Source organism: Budorcas taxicolor, chromosome 13 (assembly GCF_023091745.1).
Source record: "Budorcas taxicolor isolate Tak-1 chromosome 13, Takin1.1, whole genome shotgun sequence".
Taxonomy (NCBI): Eukaryota; Metazoa; Chordata; class Mammalia; order Artiodactyla; family Bovidae; genus Budorcas; species Budorcas taxicolor.
This window is the reverse complement of record NC_068922.1, coordinates 77,202,467-77,220,680: the sequence shown is the minus strand read 5'-3', so window position 1 is coordinate 77,220,680 and position 18,214 is coordinate 77,202,467.

The following is an 18,214-nucleotide window of genomic DNA, read 5'->3' as shown; positions in this document are numbered from 1 at the left end:
AACCTCTGAGGCACCAGGGAAGCCTTTGTTTGCCTTGGGTAATGTTATTCTTTTAAGTATGGAGGACATTTAATCTAAGTAATACTGTTCATGATCTTTGATCTAGGCCTGCAACAGTGCAGTGATGAGTAACAAACTTGCTTCATGCAATGTCTATCTATTACTCTTCCTTCTCATGGGTGTGTGCTAAGTCGCTCCAGTCATGTCTGACTGTCTGCAACCCTGTGGACTGTAGCCCACCAGTCTCCTCTGTCCATGGGATTCTCCAAGCAAGAATACTGGAGAGGGTTGCCATTTCATCCTCCAGGGAATCTTCCTGATCCAGGGACCGAACCCACAGCCCTTATGTCACCTGAATTGGCAGGTGGGGTTTTTTTACCACTAGCACCACCCGGGAGCCCCTTCCTGGAAGGTGTAGTATTGATCATGTTTTAAATTTTCTGTATTTTTCTGATGTTTTTATGTCTTAAAAACACGACTTCCTCATGATCCAGGGGTTAACAATCTGCCTGCCAATGTGGGGACATGAGTTCAATCCCTGATCCAGGAAGATCCCATATGGCACAGAGCAACTAAGTCCATGTGCCACAGCTACAGAGCCCGTACTCTAGAGCCTGCGAATGGCAACAGCTGAGTCCATGTGCTGCAGCCAATGAAGCCCTTGAGCCTAGAGCCTGTGCTCTGCAATGAGAGGCCCATGCCCTGCAACCGAGTAGCCCCCCACTCACCACAACTAGACAAAGCCTGCACACAGTGAGGAAGACCCAGCATAGCACCCTGCCCCCTCCAAAAAAAAAAAAAAAAAACAACTTGTTGATAGGGAAGAGACTGCTCCTCCCAGGGCTACTCAATCCTTAGAGATAGCAAAGGTCTTAGCTCAGAGCACATCTTTCATACACAAGCCAATGAACCTCTAGTCTATAACTCTAATCACCTCTTTATCTAACTGACTTATCAAGTCAATACACTCATCAAACCAATATTTCCCCTACCCTACATCATCCCAAGGCTAGGTGTAATATTAGGAATGATAGAGAAGTCATTTTTCAAGATCTTTTAATTGACAAAAGCAGTTAGCCAGCCAAAGTGCCTTTCATCTACATGATATATGTGTGGTCTTGCTATAGCAGTAGTTCAAACACAACAGAAGGCGTAAGAACCAAAATTTCTCTGCTTTGTAAATACAATTCTATGATAGGAAAACAATTTTGTGCTTTCTGATAGCTCTAGAGTTTGAGAGCCTGACAATATAGAATTTTTCCCCACCACCAATAGCAAGAAGAAGAAAGAGGAGGAGGGGGAGACAAAGAGAGAGAAAGGAAAGAAATAAGAGAAAAGTTGGTTCCCCATCTAAGTGTAAGGTTCTAAAGAACAGATTTCCACTCCCCCCATCCCCTCTGCCAGAATAAGACAGAAAAATTCTGTGTTCTGAAGGGACAGTGTTTTCTAACCTAAAGTTCTATACCCAGCGAAATTATCCATGAACTGTGAGGATAGAATGAAGACATTTCCAGACATGTAATCTCTCAAAATCTTCTCTTTCTCAGAAAGTGAATGGAGCATGAGGGAGAGAGCCATGAAAAAAAGGAACTTAGAGAATCCTGGAAACAGGAGATCTAGCTCAGGAAAGAGGCAAAAGGAAGGGCTAGTGCTGCCACTTCTAGCAGGCTGGAGAGGAATCAGTCCCAATCAGAGCAAGAGAACAGAGAAGCACGGGGGAAGTCTCCAAGACAAAGAAAAAGAAAAATATTAATAGGCTATCTTATGTATTTTAATCTATTGAGAGGTTTCTATTCCTGTCAGAGACTTTGTGGGTCGACTGGTGATAAGCACATAGAAAACGAAGTGTAGCCAATTTGTGGAACAGATGGGACCTATGAGGTGTAGGCAGAAAAGAAGTTTATTCTTGGATGCAAAGTTTATTCTTCGCATCTTCAGATTGTCTCTGGGAAGACAGTTCTTCCCTCATACCCATTTGATAAAGTCTAGGGCAAACCTCACTCTGAGGTAATAAAACTCTCTTCATCACTTAAAACCCCCAAGCAGTCTCAGTTCAGTAATTATAATGTCCCCTCTTATGCATTCTGCTGAATCACATGAAATTGTCATTCTTGTGAACATAGGTGGTTGAATACTGGCAGTTTCACTTGATTCACTCTAATGAGTCAAAACTTTCAAATTTATTTAAAATAAAATCATCTCCCCTTCTGTCTCTTTGGACTGGTCACCTGAGGTAAGAAGGGTCAGCCTGGTGGGCTCCTCTGTTTCCCCACCGAGGCCTTCCACCATCCCCCTCCACTCAGGAGTCAGCCTGTGGTGCTTCCAGGAATGAAGCGGGCTGTGGAGGCAAAAGAGAAGAGGCGATGTGGCTGCTCTGTGACCTTGGCAGGTGTTCACAAGGAACTCTACCTCTTCCATCTGTGAGGCTCCAGAGACACTCCTCCACCCCACCCACCTACCAGCCTGCACTCTACTCCAAGGGTGGGGCCTTGGTCAACCTGAAGACCCCTCGATTTGATGACTGCTTACAATTCTGCCTTTAGCCCCCAGGCATCCAACCTCTTTTGATTGGGTCACCTCACACTACAGGGCAAACCTCTCAAAAAAAGATGCAAGCTGGTGTTTCCTCAGCACAGCCCGATCTGGTCCTCAGGACACTGTGCTGCATCCTTGAACACCACTTCCCCATGCCCTCTGCCTCCATCAGGGCAGTCAGCCAGCCTCGGTGCCTTTCGTCTACGCCTCACAGGCATGAGTCAGACAGCACTCACTGTGTCACCTGGGCTTCCTGAGACTCATCAAGCTCTTCAAGAGGTCTTACTGAAGTGCCTTTCTTTAGGCTCAAAGAAAAAACATCTTTCTCCTCCCCTCCCCACTAACGAGCAAAAGTATTATCACGTCTCATTCTCTCCAAACTTTTTTTTAAAATAACCTCTGGAAATTTCATGCCTCAGTCCTTTCATGCTCTTGAATGGGTAAGGGACCAAAGATAAAAATCAGTTTTGTTTTTTTTTAATTTAGTAGGTTTAATTTATTATTTTTTTAGAGCAGTTTTAGGTTCACAGTAACATTGATCAAAAGGTAGAGAAATATTCTGTGTATGCTCTAACAGAACAGATACACAGCTTCCTCCACTATCAATGTCCTGTACCAGACTGGTACGTGTGTTACAATCATGAACCTACTTGGGGATTTCCCAGGCAGTCCAGTGGTTAGGACTCTACGCTTCCAATGTAGGAGGCATGGGTTCAATCCTAGTTGGGGAACTAAGATCCCTCATGCCACTTGTAGTGACCAAAAATTAACAACAACAAAAACCTACACAGACGTTATTATCAAAGTCCATAATTTACATTAGGATTCACTCTTGGTGTTATATATTCTATATAACACCACATGGTATCACATGGTATCTATTTGAAAAGATATATAATGGCATGTATCTGCCATTACGGGGCTTCCCTAGTGGCTCAGCTGTAAAGAATCTACCTGCAATACAGGAGCTGCAGGAGATGTGAGTTCAATCCCTGGGAAGATCCCCTAGAGGAGGTATAGCAATCCACTCCAGTGTTCTTGCCTGGAAAATCCCATGGACAGAAGAGCCTGGCGGGCTACAGTCCATAGGGTCACAAAGAGTCAGACATGGCTGAAGCAACTGAGCACTCGCATCCACCATTATAGTGTCGTGCAGAATAGTTTCACTGCCTGAAAAATCCTCTGTGCTCTTTTTATTCATCCCTCCTTCCCTCCAAGCCCCTGGCAACCATTAATCTTCTTCTAATAGTCTCCATAGTTTTGCATTTTCCAGAATGTCATACAGTTGAAATCTCGTAGCATGTAGCTTTTCCAGGTTGGCTTTTTCTCAGTAATTAAGTTTTTGTCATGTCTTTTCATGGATTGATGCCTCATTTCTTGTTAGTGTCGAATAACAGTCCATTGTCTGAATGTACCACAGTTTATCTCTTCACTTACTGGAGGACATGCTTCCACATTTTGGCAATCATGGATAAAGCTGCTGCAACCAGTTTTTAATCACCTCTTTTACAAGTCCTGCCTGGGTGGATTTAACTTTGGAATGGGGAAGCATCAGTTGAAACTGAGACTGAAATAGTTCTCTATTACATCCTGTTACATGAGGAAATGAAAAATCAAGGCAAATAATAACTTCAGGGAAGGAAATGTATGTAAGAAATGCAATTTAACCATAATACTCTATATAATCAGTGGTGAATACCATTACTTATACAGTCAATATAAATATTGAGTCAAGAATTATGATAGAAACACACTGGAAGGATGAGAAAAGGAGAAATTTGTGTTGTGGAGTGGGCTGGAATAGGACTAAGAAAACAAAATTCTTTATACCATAGTAAGCAAGCAACAGTAGAAGTCAAATTGAAGAATCAAGAACTCTCTGTACAGGCATGTCATTTAGAAATACAAAGGAAGAGACTTCCCCAGTGGTCCAGTGGCTGACGCCACGCTCCCAGTGCAGGGGACCGAGATTTAATCCCTGGTTGGGAAACCAAATCCTACTTGCCTCAACTAAAAGTCCCGACCACAGCAATGAAAGATCCCAAGTGCCACAACTAAGATCCGGCCCAGAAAAATGAAAGAAAGAAAGAAAGACAAAAGAAGATACCAGAAGAGCTGAAAGAGTTCACAGTGAGTGGGTTGGGGTGTTGTTTCATGATAAGCTTCTTAAAACTATTTGACTCTCGAACTATGAACATATTACATTGAGTAAGCGATTTAATTTTAAAAACTGTCTGGTAAAGAATCTGCCCGCAATGCGGGAGATCTGGGTTTGATCCCTGGGTTGGGAAGATCCCCTGGAGAAGGGAAAGGCTACCCACTCCAGTATTTTGGCCTGGAGAATTCAATGGACTACAGTCCATGGGGTTGCAAAGAGTCGGACACAACAGAGCAACTTTCGCTTTCCTTTCAAGTGATTTAATTTTTTAAAATGGTAATAAAACACAAAAGCTCTCCAGAGACTACGTAATATTTGAGTATAACAAGAGCACTTGTGGGAATCCCCTGGTGGTCCAGTGGTTAAGATTTGGAGCTTTCACTGCCGTGGGCCCAGAGTTCAATCCCTGGTCAGGGAAATAAGATCCCAGAAGTTGAGCATCACAGCCAAAAAGAAAAGTGCCCTTAATGAGAAATTATTTGCACGAAGCCAGAAGTTATTTTGCATGACCAGAAAGCTTTCTAGTGTTACAGAGAAAATTGCTCCCTGTAGCTTTCTGCTTGCAGGATAATATAAAAATACATTATCTTATTTCCAAATAACCTTGAGATAAGCAGTTATCCTACAGGATAACTGTAGGTTCTCCTACAGGATCAATTTTAACTTATATCGTGAGGATCTGTTTTCCCTACTGGATTACTTAATAATAAATCTGAGAGATAAACAGGTCGGCTAAGGCAACAGGGGCTACCTCATTGCCCTAGAAGTAACTCATGATCACTACTTCTCACCTCACTTATCTTGGAGCCCATAACATTCCTATAATGAAACTCAAGCAAGATTTTTTAGGACAGGGACTTCCCTGGAAGTCCAATACTAAGACTCCATGCTCCCAATGCAGAGTTCAGTCCCTGGTCAGAGAATTAGACTCCATACGGTGCAACTAAAGACCCTGCATGCAGCACAGTCAAATAAATAAAATTTTTTTAAAAGATTTTTTCGGACAACAGGCAAGAGAAAATGACCAAAAATTGAAAAAGAGAAGTATGTTCTTCATGTGACCTCCATGAGAATAGGGGTCTGTCTTGTTCATTTCAGTATTCTCAGTGTCTGGCCCATAGTTAATGCTCAGTAAATATCTAATTTTGTTTATTTATTTATTGAATAAACAAATCAATGAGTGACGCTACCTCCCCAATTTCCCCAAGGTCTAGGTGCATTGGAAAAAAGTTATATCTACCATAAATCTAGAGAAGTCAACAGGTAAGAGGTCTTAGATAACGGTACCTCACTGGATGTTTTGTGAAACAGCCAATTACAAGTACTGGAAACGTAAAATCTACCAAGTGCATTGAGGAGATACGTGAGGATGTTGACACCAGTATTAGTTATAACAGCAAGAAATGGCACTAACCTAAAAGTCCATCGAGAGAAGCCTGGGTAAATACAAGACGATATACTCATTTGATGCCTACTCTATAGGAGTGACAATGAACAGACTAAAGCTATGTGTATAAATATAAATGAACCACTGAAAAATGTAATGCTGAAGGGAAAAAAAGCAACTCATAGAATTCAAATAGTATGATGCCATTTATATAAGATTTTTAAATATACCCAACAATATTGTTTCCAAAGCCTTCATTTGCAGTGTAAGTATAAAAATGCATGCTGTTGTTGTTTACTTGCTAAGTCATGTCCAACTCCTTTGCGACCCCATCGACTGTAGCCTGCCAGGCTCCTCTGCCCATGGGACTTCCCAGGCAAGAATACTAGAGAGGGTTGCCATTTCCTTCTCCAGAGGATCTTCCTGACCTAGGGATCAAACCCCTGTCTCCTGCATTGGCTGGAAGATTCATTGCTTCTGAGCCACCATGGAAGCCCCCAAAATGCATGGATATAAGAAATACTAAATGTTGAATGAATGAACCTGTGCCCCCTGCTTTCAATTTTATTGATATCCGCTCTTATCTTTGTTATTTCTTTCCTTCTGCTTGCTTTGGGTTTAATTTTATCTTTTTCTACCTTAGGTAGAGACTTAAGAAAGTTTCTTAAGAGACTAGGATTGAGATTTTATGCTGTGCTGAGATAAGCATTCAACACTACAAATTTTCCTCTCAGTTCAGTTCAGTCCCTCAGTTGTGTGCGACTCTTTGCGACCCCATGGCCTGCAGCATGCCAGGCTTCCCTGTCCATCAGCAACTCCCAGAGCCTACTCAAACTCATGTCCATCGAGTCAATGATGCCATCCAACCATCTCATCCTCTGCTGTCCCCTTCTCCTGCCATCAATCTTTCCCAGCATCAGGGTCTTTTCCAATGAGTCAGTTCTTCACATTAGGTGGCCAAAGTATTGGAGTTTCAGCTTCAGCATCAGTCCTTCCGAAGAATATTCAGGACTGATTTCCTTTAGGATGAACTAGTTTGATCTCCTTGCAGTCCAAGAGAACCTCAAGAGTCTTCTCCAACACCACAGTCAAAAGCATCAATTTCTTGGTGCTCAGCTTTCTTTAATAGTCCAACTCTCACATCCATACATGACTACTTTGACTAGATGGACCTTTGTCAGCAAAGTAATGTCGGTTTCTTAATACGCTGCCTAGGTTGGTCATAGCTATTCTTCCAAGGAGCAAGCGTCTTTTAATTTCAGGGCTTCAGTCACCATCTGCAGTGATTTTGGAGCTCAAAAAAACGAAGTCTGTCACTGTTTCCACTGTTTCCCCATCTATTTGCCATGAAGCGATGGACCAGATGCCACGATCTTAGTTTTCTGAATGCTGAGTTTTAAGTCAACTTTTTCACTCTCCTCTTTCACTTTCATCAAGAGGCTCTTTAGTTCTTTGCTTTCTGCCATAAGGGTGGTCATCTGCATATCTGAAGTTATTGCTCTTTCTCCTGGCAATCTTGATTCCAGCTTGTGCTTCATCCAGCCTGGCATTTCGCATGATGTACTCTGCATGTAAGTTAAATAAGCAGGGTGACAATATACAGCCTTGACGTACTCCTTTCCCAATTTAGAACCAGTCTGTTGTTCTACGTCCAGTTCTAACTTGCTTCTTGACCTGCATACAGATATCTCAGGAGACAGGTCAGGTGGTCTGGTGTTCCCATCTCTTTCAGAATTTTTCATATTTTGTTGTGATTCACACAGATAGAGTGCCTGAAGAATTTTCCTCTAAGTATTGTTTTAATTGCATTTCCAAATTTTCTGATGTGTTACAACTGCATTTTCATTCAGTTCAAAATACTTTTAGATTTCTCATTCCGATGAGAAACAAATTTACCAACTAGAACGAGTGTTTTTTCTTTTTAATTTTACTTTAAAGCGAGTGTTTTTATGCAGTTGTTTTTGCATTTAACTTTACAGTTACCAGTCCAAACGCCATTTTCCAATGTTATTTAGGTCAGCTGCTTTTTTATCTCACCCCATCAGTGAGATCCATTTGTTATAGTCTTCATTCCATCTTGGAATCTTTGTTGATTTTTAAACATTTCCATATGATAAAGTTCATTCTGTAATGGTTTTTGAAAATGCAGAGTCATCTATCCACCACTTCAGTAGCCTGCAGACAAGTTCAATCACTTAAACACCTAGAAGTTCTTTGTAGCCTTTTGGTCAACTATGTCCCCTTCCCCCAACCCTGGAAACCATTGATCTGTTTTCTGTCCCTATAATTTTGCCTTTCTCGAAAAGTCATATGACTGGAAGCAAACATCTGTAGGCTCTTGGGTTTTGTTTTTCTCATCTAAAGAGATACAATTACAATCTAGTTTCATTGTGTTATTTCACACACATGGCTCCTGTTCCTTGTTATTGCTGTGCAGTGTCCCACTGCATGGAGGGACTGCCGTTTGTTTGTCCATTCACCTGCTGAAGGACATCCTGGCTTTACCCAGGATGGATTGACTGTTATGAATAAAGTTACAGTAAACGTTAGTGTAAGGTTTTAATGTCTTTTCAATTCACTTGTATAAATACCTAGAACTAGGATTGCTGGGTTGTATGATAAGTATGTTTAACTTTATAAGAAACTGCAAGCTGTCTTCCCAGTGGCTATACTGTTTTGCATTCCTGTCAGCAATGAATAAGCATTCCTGTTGCTCTGCATTCTTCTATTTGGTGTTGTTGTGTATGTAATAGTATCTCATTGTGTGTGTGTTCTATTTGCATTTCCCTAATGACATATTTTCATGTGTTTATTTGTAGTTCATGTGTTTATATGTGTTCATGTGTCCCAGTTCTTTTGACCATTTTTTTCCGCTCGGGTTTATTTTCTTATCATTAAGAGTTCTTATGTATTCTACATACAAATCCTTTATCAGGTATGTGACTTGCAAATACTTTTTTCCATGTCTGTCCTATGTTTTCATTTTCTTTATGGTGTCTTTCATCATTCCTTTTTAAAAAAGAAACCCCTGATTATTATTCCATTGTATAAATTTGTCGTAATTCTGGTTGATGGACATTGATATTATTTTCAAACTCTTTTCATGTTATAAAATTTGCCACACTGTGCTGCAGCTTATGGGATCTCAGTTCCCCAAACAGGGATGGAATCCAAGCCCTTGGTGTTGAGAGTGCAGTCCTAACCACTGGACCACCAGGGAATTCCTGAAATTCGCCTTTTCTATAATTGAGATGCAAGTCTTCCTCCAGTTTGTCATTTGCCTTTTTACCTCACATGATTATGTTTTGTATCTTCTTGAAGTCAAATACATTGATCTTTCCCCCTCAGGCTTCTAAATTTTGTGTTATACTTAAAAGGATCTTCTCCCACTTCAAGGTTATAAAAGAATTCTCCCAGGGATTCTGCTGGTATGCACATGGTTTCCTTCTTTTCATTTAAATCTTTGATCCTGGGGATCTCCCTGGTGGTCCAATGGTTAAGAATTAATCCTTCCACTGTAGGGGGCATTGGTTCCATCCCTGGCCTGGAACTAAGATCCCACATGGGCAAAAACAAAACAAAAATAAACTTTTATCCTTTCAGTGCCAGGTATAAGATGTGAAGTACGGACTTAGTTATTAATATATTTATTTATTTATTCAGCTGCACTGTGTCTTAGTTGTAGCACTCAAGATCTTCAGTTGCGGCATGTGGGATCCAGTTCCCCGTTGCTATTGTTCAGTCACTAAGTCCTGTCTCTTTGTGACCCCTTAGACTGCAGTGTGCCAGGCTTCCCTATCTTCCACCATCTCCAGGAGTTTGCTCAAATTCATGTCCATTGAGTCAGTATTGCTATCTAACCATCTCATCCTCTGCCGCCTCCAGTTCCTCCTGCCTTCAATCTTTCCCAGCATCAGAGTCTTTTCCAATGAGTCGGCTTGTCGCATCAAGTGGCCAAAGTATTGGAGCTTTAGCTTCAAGATCTGTCCTCCCAATGAGTATTCAGGGTTGATTTCTTTTAGGATTGACTAGTTTGATCTCCGTGCAGTCCAAGGGACTCTCAAGAGAGTCTTCTCCAGTGTTATAATTTGAAAGAATCAATTCTTCAGCATTCAGCCCTCTTTTAAAAAAAAAATTTTTTTTTTAACTTTTTAATTGGAGGATAATTACTTTACAATACTGTGTTGGTTTCTGCCATACATCAACATGAATCAGCCATAGTATACATACATATGTCCTCTCCCTCTTGAACCTCCCTCCCATCGGGCTTCTTTGTGGTTCAACTGTCACATTCATACGTGACTACTGGAAAAACGTAGCTTTGACTATATGGACCTTGGCTGGCAAAGTGGTGTCTCTGCTTTTTGGTATGCTGTCTAGGTCTGTCATAACTTTCCTTCTAAGGAACAGGTGTCTTCTGATTTAATGTTTGCAGTCACCATCTGCAGTGATTTTGAAGAAAATAAAATCTGTCACTGCTTCCACTTTTCCGCTTCTATTTGCCATGAAGTGATGGGACTGGATGCCATGGTCTTCATTTTTTAATGCTGAATTTCAAGCCAGCTTTTTCACTCTCCTCTTTCACCCTCATCAAGAGGTTCTTTAGTTCCTCTTCTCTTTCTGCCATTAGGGTTGTATCATCTGCATATCTGAGGTTGTTGATATTTCTCCTGGCAATCTTGATTCCAGCTTGTGATTCATCCAGCCTGGCATTTCTCATGATGTACTCTGCATATAAATTAAATAAGGAGGGTGATAATATACAGCCTTGACATACTCCTTTTCCAATTTTGAACCAGTCCCTTGTTCCATGTCTGGTTCTAATGGTTGCTTCTTGACCTGCTTATAGGAGACAGGTAAGGTTGTCTGGTATTCCCGTCTCTTATAGAATTTTTCAAAGTTTGTTGTGATCCTCACAGTCAAAGGCTTTAGGATAGTTAATGAAGCAGATGTTTTTTCTGGAATTCCCTTACTTTCTGCATGATTCAGCGAATGTTGGTCATTTTATCTCTGGTTCCTCTGCCTTTCTAAACCCAGCTTGTACATCTATCTGAAAGTTCTCAGTTCACGTACTGCTGAAGCCTAACTTGAAGGATTTTGAGCACAACCTTACTAGTATGTGAAATAAGCACAATTGTATGGTAATTTGAACATTCTTTGGCATTACCCATCTTTGGGATTGGAATGAAAACTGACCTTTTCCAGTCCTGTGGCCACTGCTGAATTTTCCAAAGTTGCTGACATATTGACTGCAGCACTTTAACAACATCATCTTTTAGGATTTGAAATAGCTCAGCTGGAATTCCATCACCTCCACTAACTTTGTTCATACTAATGCTTCCTAAGGCCTATTTGACTTCACAATCTAAGATGTCTGGTTCTAGGTGAATGACCACACCATTGTGGTTATCTGGGTCATTAAGACCTTTTTTATATAGTTCTGTGTTTTTTTCCCACCTGTTTTTAATTGCTTCTGCTTCTGTTAGGTCTTTATCATTCCTGTCCTTTACCCTGCCCATCCTTGCATGAGATGTTCCCTTTATATCTCCAGTTTTCTTGAAGAGATTGCTGGTCTTTCACATTCTACTGTTTTCCTCTATTTCTTTGCATTGTTAACATAAGAAGGCATTCTTTTCTCTCCTTGCTGTTCTCTGGAACTCTGCGTTCAGTTGGGTATATCTTTCCCTTTCTCCTTTGCCTTTAGTTTCTCTTCTTTTCTCAGCTATTTGTAAAGCCTCCTCAGACAACACAGGTCAGGTTCCCCAAGTAGGGGTCTGGTTCTGTCTCCTCACAGTGTGACCTGCCCTTAGCCACCTGACCGCCAGGGAAGTCCCTGAAGTATGGATTTAACTCTTTATTTTTTTCTTGAAGACACTACATAGCAGTTTTCTCAAACCACTTATTGAATGAAATCCATCTTAACCAGTTTGAAATACCACCTTTATTGAATATTAAACACCAACATGAGTTTGGGTCTATCTGGGAATTTCCTTTCTCTTCCACTGATTCATGGAACTTATTAGGTACTAGTACCTAATAGTCTTAATCATAATAGTAAAGGCTTTATGATACATTCACTACATGGTCAGGCATTTTCAGAAATGTTTTCTTGTTGATTTTTCCATAGGAATTTTAGACGTGGTTCATCTAGTTCTAAAACAAAATCCTGTTTGTGTTGTTTTGGGGCTCTCATTAAATGTCTATATTATATCTTATTAACCCACTCCAGCGTTCTTGCCTGGAGAATCCCAGGAACGGGGGAGCCTCATGGGCTGCTGTCTATGGGGTCACACAGAGTCGGACACAACTGAAGCAACTTAGCAGCAGCAGCAGCAGCAACCACCCTTATGGGAGAAAGTGAAGAGGAGCTAAAGAGCCTCTTGATGTAAGTGAAAGAGGAGAGTGAAAAAGTTGGCCTAAAGCTCAACATTCAGAAAACGAAGATCATGGCATCTGGTCCCATCACTTCATGGGAAATAGATGGGGAAACAGTGGAAACAGTGTCAGACTTTATTTTTTGGGGCTCCAAAATCACTGCAGATGATGAGTGCAGCCATGAAATTAAAAGACATTTACTCCTTGGAAGGAAAGTTATGACCAACCTAGATAGCATATTGAAAAGCAGAGACATTACTTTGCCAACAAAGTTCCATCTAGTCAAGGCTATGGTTTTTCCAGTGGTCATGTATGGATGTGAGAGTTGGACTGTGAAGAAAGCTGAGCGCCGAAGAATTGATGCTTTTGAACTGTGATGCTGGAGAAGACTCTTGAGAGTCCCTTGGACTGCAAGGAGATGCAACCAGTCCATTCTAAAGGAGATCAGTCCTGGGTGATCATTGGAAGGACTGATGCTAAAGCTGAAACTCCAATACTTTGGCCAACTCATGCGAAGAGTTGACTCATTGGAAAAGACTCTGATGCTGGGAGGGATTGGGAGCAAGAGAAGGGGACGACAGAGGATGAGATGGCTGGATGGCATCAGCAACTCGACAGACATGATTTTGAGTAATCTCCGGGAGTTGGTGATGGACAGGGAGGCCTGGCGTGCTGTGATTTTTGGGGTCGCAAAGAGTCGGACATGACTGAGCAACTGAACTGAACTGAACTATCTGATATCTTAATAATGTAGAGTCTTGCTAGCCATGAACATAGCTTATATTTCTATTTGTTGACGTTTTTCCTGGGTCAGTTTATTAAATTTTTTCTTCACGTAGGTTGTGAATTTTTGTTGTAATGTTTATTCCTAGGAATTAAATAATTCTTGCTTTGGAAATGGGGTCTTTCATTATATCTTTTGTTGCATCCCTCAGCTGTCTGAAATAGCCCTAGGAAATCAGTCTACCATAAATAATCACTCTGACTATCAAGTAGTTCTCAACCAGTTTCCCCTTGCAACATGTAGTATAGGTGACCTTGACATACGCCATTCAATCCTACAGGTGTTCCTTGTTTTTTAGAGACTCCAGCAGAGAAAGAAAGGCTCTGGTTCTTTAGCAGTTGATGGAAATTTGTATGTATCAGATATTGTGTTGACAGTCAGGGATACCATGGTGACCTAAGTCCCCGCCCTCATGAAAGCTGATCACAGAGTCCTAGCCAAACAGAACAAACTAAGAAAATAATTGAATAATTATAAAGGTGCAAAGTTCTGCTAAGGGGCTATAAGATTGGAGCAGTGATAACTGTCAGGTGTTAACATCAATTAACACCCACATTGAAGGCTTCAATTACCACCCAAATACTGCTCACTCACCCGCCGTGTCTCCATTCCTGACTTTCCTTTAAACTCCATTTCCACTTCTACCTCAGGAGGTAGAGTCTAATTGTCCTAACCCAGCCTGGACTGGCTTGTGTTTTGCTTGTAGCCAATGAGTGCCGAGTGAGTGGGCCAATGAGTGGCCTAAAGCTCAACATTCAGAAAACTAAGATCATGGCATCCAGTCCCATCGCTTCATGTCAAATAGATGGGGAAACAGTGGAGACAGTGGCTGGCTTTATTTTTGGGGGCTCCAAAATCACTCCAGATGGTGATTGCAGCCATAAAATTAAAAGCCGCTTACTCCTTGGAAGGAAAGTTATGACCAACCTAGATAGCATATTAAAAAACAGAGACATTACTTTGTCCACAAAGATTCATCTAGTCAAGGCTATGGTTTTTCCAGTAGTCATGTATGAATGTGAGACTTGGACTATAAGGAAAGCTGAGTGCCGAAGAATTGATGCTTTTGAACTGTGATGTTGGAGAAGACTCTTGAGAGCCCCTTGGACTGCAAGGAGATCCAACCAGTCCATCTTAAAGGAGATCAGTCCTGGGTGATCATTGGAAGGACTGATGTTGAAGCTGAAACTCCAATACTTTGGCCACCTGATGTGAAGAGCTGACTCATTTGAAAAGACCCTGATGCTGGGAAAGATTGAGGGCAGGAGGAGAAGGGGTCGACAGAGGATGAGATGGCTGGATGGCATCACCAACTCAATGGACATGAGTGTGGGTAAATTCCGGGAGTTGGTGATGGACAGGGAGGCCTGGCGTGCTGCGGTTCACAGGGTTGCAAAGAGCTGGACACAACTAAGCGACTGAACTGAACTGAATGAGTGCTGAGAAACTGATGCTTTTGAACTGTGGTGCTGGAGAACTCTTGAGAGTTCCTTGGACAGTAAGGAGATCAAACCAGTCAATCCTTAAGAAAACCAACCCTGAATATTCATTGGAAAGACTGATGCTGAAGCCGAAGCCCCTATATTTTGGCCACCTGATGTGAAGAGCCGACTGATTGGAAAAGACTCTGATGCTGGGAAAGATTGAAGGCAGGAGGAGAAGGCAACAACAGAAGATGAGATGGTTGGATGGCATCACTGACTCAGTGGCCATGAATCTGAACAAGCTCTGGGAGATGGTGAAAGACAGGGAAGCCTGGCTTGCTGCAGTCCATGGGGTTGTAAAGAGTGAGACAGGACTGAGCAACTGAACAACAACAAGTGAACTATAGTGGATGTGGCGCTGCGTGCTGTCCCAGGCTCAGCCAGATTAAGAGTGTAGGTCTGCCTTGTTGTTGTTCAGAGCTCTGCCTTGCTCTGTGGGATTCTCTCTCTTTAAGCCTTTAGCTGCCAAGTAAACAGTTTGATTGCCCTGAGGCTGCCATGCTGTGAGGAGCTCAAAGTAGCTCATTGAGAGATCACACGAATGGGCTTTCCAGAGGCCCAGCCGGCTCCCAAGCACAGTATCACCCAGTGGTCCATTCCACACTAGAGATCCCAAATTAGAAGATCCTTGTCAAGCTCCTTCCAAATTCCAGACCCACAGATCTACTAGAGATAATAAAATGATTGCTGTTCTTTCAAGCTACTAAATTTGGGATCGGTTTGTCTGGCAGCGTAGTAATGGGGCCTGGGCCACGTGTCCCAACACAGGGCTTTGCACATGCTTTCCCTCCTACTTGAAACACTTACACTGCTTTTGCCTAGTTACCGCCTACGTGTCTCCTTGGATCTTGGTAAAGCTACAACGCTTCTGGAGGCTCCACTCCCCAAACCTTGAAACTGGGATTTCATAATGCCCTCATAACATTGGCACCTGTGGTACTTGTCACAGTTGTACTTAGAGATTCTTCCACTTGTCTTTCTGACAAGTCTTCAGCTCCATAGACCAGCATTCAGTCCATGCAGTTATAATGTCGGCCATGCATTGTAAACTCAAACATCAACAGGAACAGGGGAGTAACAGAAAGGAGAGATGTAGGGAGGGGAGGGGTTGTGGTGAAATGAAAGTACTCATCTCCAGGACACAGTTGCCACTCAGCAGGCTCTGTGCAGCCAAAGCTGCCTCCTTTTTAAAAAATGTATTATTTATTTATTTGGCTGCACTGGGTCTTAGTTGTGACACTTGGAATTCTAGTTGCAGCATGTAGGATCTAGTTCCTCCACCAGGGATGGAACTTGGGCCCCTGTATAGAGTGTGTGGAATTTTAGCCTACTGGACCACTAGGGAAGTCCCAAATCTGCCTCATTTTTAAAGAAATGACACAAACCCAGATTATTATGTGAATGTTACAATGACAGCTTCCCTGGCTCAGATGGTAAAGCATCTGCCTGCAATGCGGGAGACCTGGGTTTGATCCCTGGGTTGGGAAGATTCCCAGGAGAAGGAAATGGCAACCCACTCCAGTACTCTTGCCTGGAATATTCCACAGATGGAGGAGCCTGGTAGGCTACAGTCCACGGGGTTGCAAAGAGTCAGACAGAACTGATCGACTTCACAATGACAGCAACAAATTAAAACTAAAAACCCAGAAGAAAGAAAAGGAGAGAAAAGAAAAACAACAATCACCTGAAGATTTAATACTCCTTATTTTTTTAGAACAACTTTGAACTCTCACTTTGTATAACCAAGGAACTGTATTTAACTGAGGCACAGGTTAGCCGTGGGCTGGCTGGGGTTCAGGAGTAGGTCACTTGGATTTGTTTTTCTCTATTTGTACCTAGAGACTGTCAGTCAAATTCTCTTCCAAGGGCCAGAAGACTTGACTCTTGCCTAATTACTAAAAAAAAAATAAAATTATTTTTAGGAATTACTTATTTTTCTTTAGGAAGAAGATGGAAGTGAGGAACTGTGACCATTAAGTTACACTAAATCCTGTGTATTCCTTCCCAGAATTTACATTATATGTATTTGTAATAAGGAATGGGAACTCGCAGAGCTCGTGAAGGTCCTGTGAGAGGTTGATTTTTATCTAAAGATCATATCTATTATTTCACGTATCGGTTAGAAAATAGAGAAATGAGCTATCAAGCCATGAAAAGATATGGCTTGATATCTTCTCAAGAAATCAAGGAGAATGGAATGCCTGGCCGTCCAGTGATTATAATTCTGTGCTTTCACTGCAGTGCCCCAGGTTCAATCCCTGGCTAGGGAACTAAGATCTCGAAGTCACACAGCACAGCCAAAAAGAAAGAAAGAGCAGTTAGTCACCTTCGCTGATCAGAGCAGCATACTTAATTCTTTACAACACTAGGGAGAGTCCTATGAGTCTTTAGATGGGGAAGCTGAGAAAGGGTGTCTTCAAACTACTAATTCTCATGACCCCTAGGTCAAACAGGAACTTGTTCCTATTTAAGAGGAAAACTGAGGCCCAGCTGTATTGAGGCCCAAGGCATAGGATAACATCCAAGGATTGCGTTGGCGCTGGGGGATGGGGAAGAGAAATATCCCCCTCAATATATAGAAGAAGGGAAGAAAGCAGAGACTGGAAGTCATGGGCCCATCACCTGGGTCACCAGGGGTGACAGTAAAATGGGTCAAAACGCTACCTTCTACGTTTAAACCTTTGCAGAGATTGTCCGTGCAGAGACCTCAGCGCTGGGTTTAGGAAAACCTTTCTGTGCTCCTTTACCCAAGTGAACTATAGGATCCAGATTGCTTGAAAGTTAGCAAGAAAAAAAAAGTTAACCTTTAGCAGAGGGCTGGACAATATCTCAGTGCTGCTTAGTACTGTCTTACATGGGTACTAAACAGACAGTGAAGTTCCTTTGACTGTTTTTGGTATCCTAAAATTCAGGTTCCTTGTATTTTTTTTTTAAGACTGCATAAAAGTGCCTTCTTATTTAGCTAATTTATTATTTTATATACAGTTTATAAGTAAGGAAAATAACGAGAGATAAAAGTCACTTTTTTAGATAAATGGGGAAAAATAATAAAACTTTTACCTCAATATTACTTTCTCATCAACAAGCTGTTATTGCAATTGTTTTTGAATTATTTTCTTTTTTTCCCCTAACTTTAAACTTTTTATTTTGTATTGAGGCATAGCTGATTTAACAATTTTGTGGTAGTTTCAGGCGAACAGCGAAGGGACTCAGCCATATATATACATGTATCCATTCGCCCCCAAACCGTCCTCATCCAGGCTGGCAAGTAACGAGTAGAATTCCATGTGCTATACATGGAATTCCATACGTAGGTCCTTCCTTGTATTTTATAAGGAGCAAAGTCAGGAGGGTTGCCCCATCCGGAAAAGGGAGTCCTCTATGCCTGGGGCAAGGTCCCAAAGCACTGTTTGGAGCAGCCCCATCAGCCACTTGATATCATGAACTCAGCAAATTAAACTATATTGCCTTGGCAAGAGAGATTGAGCAAT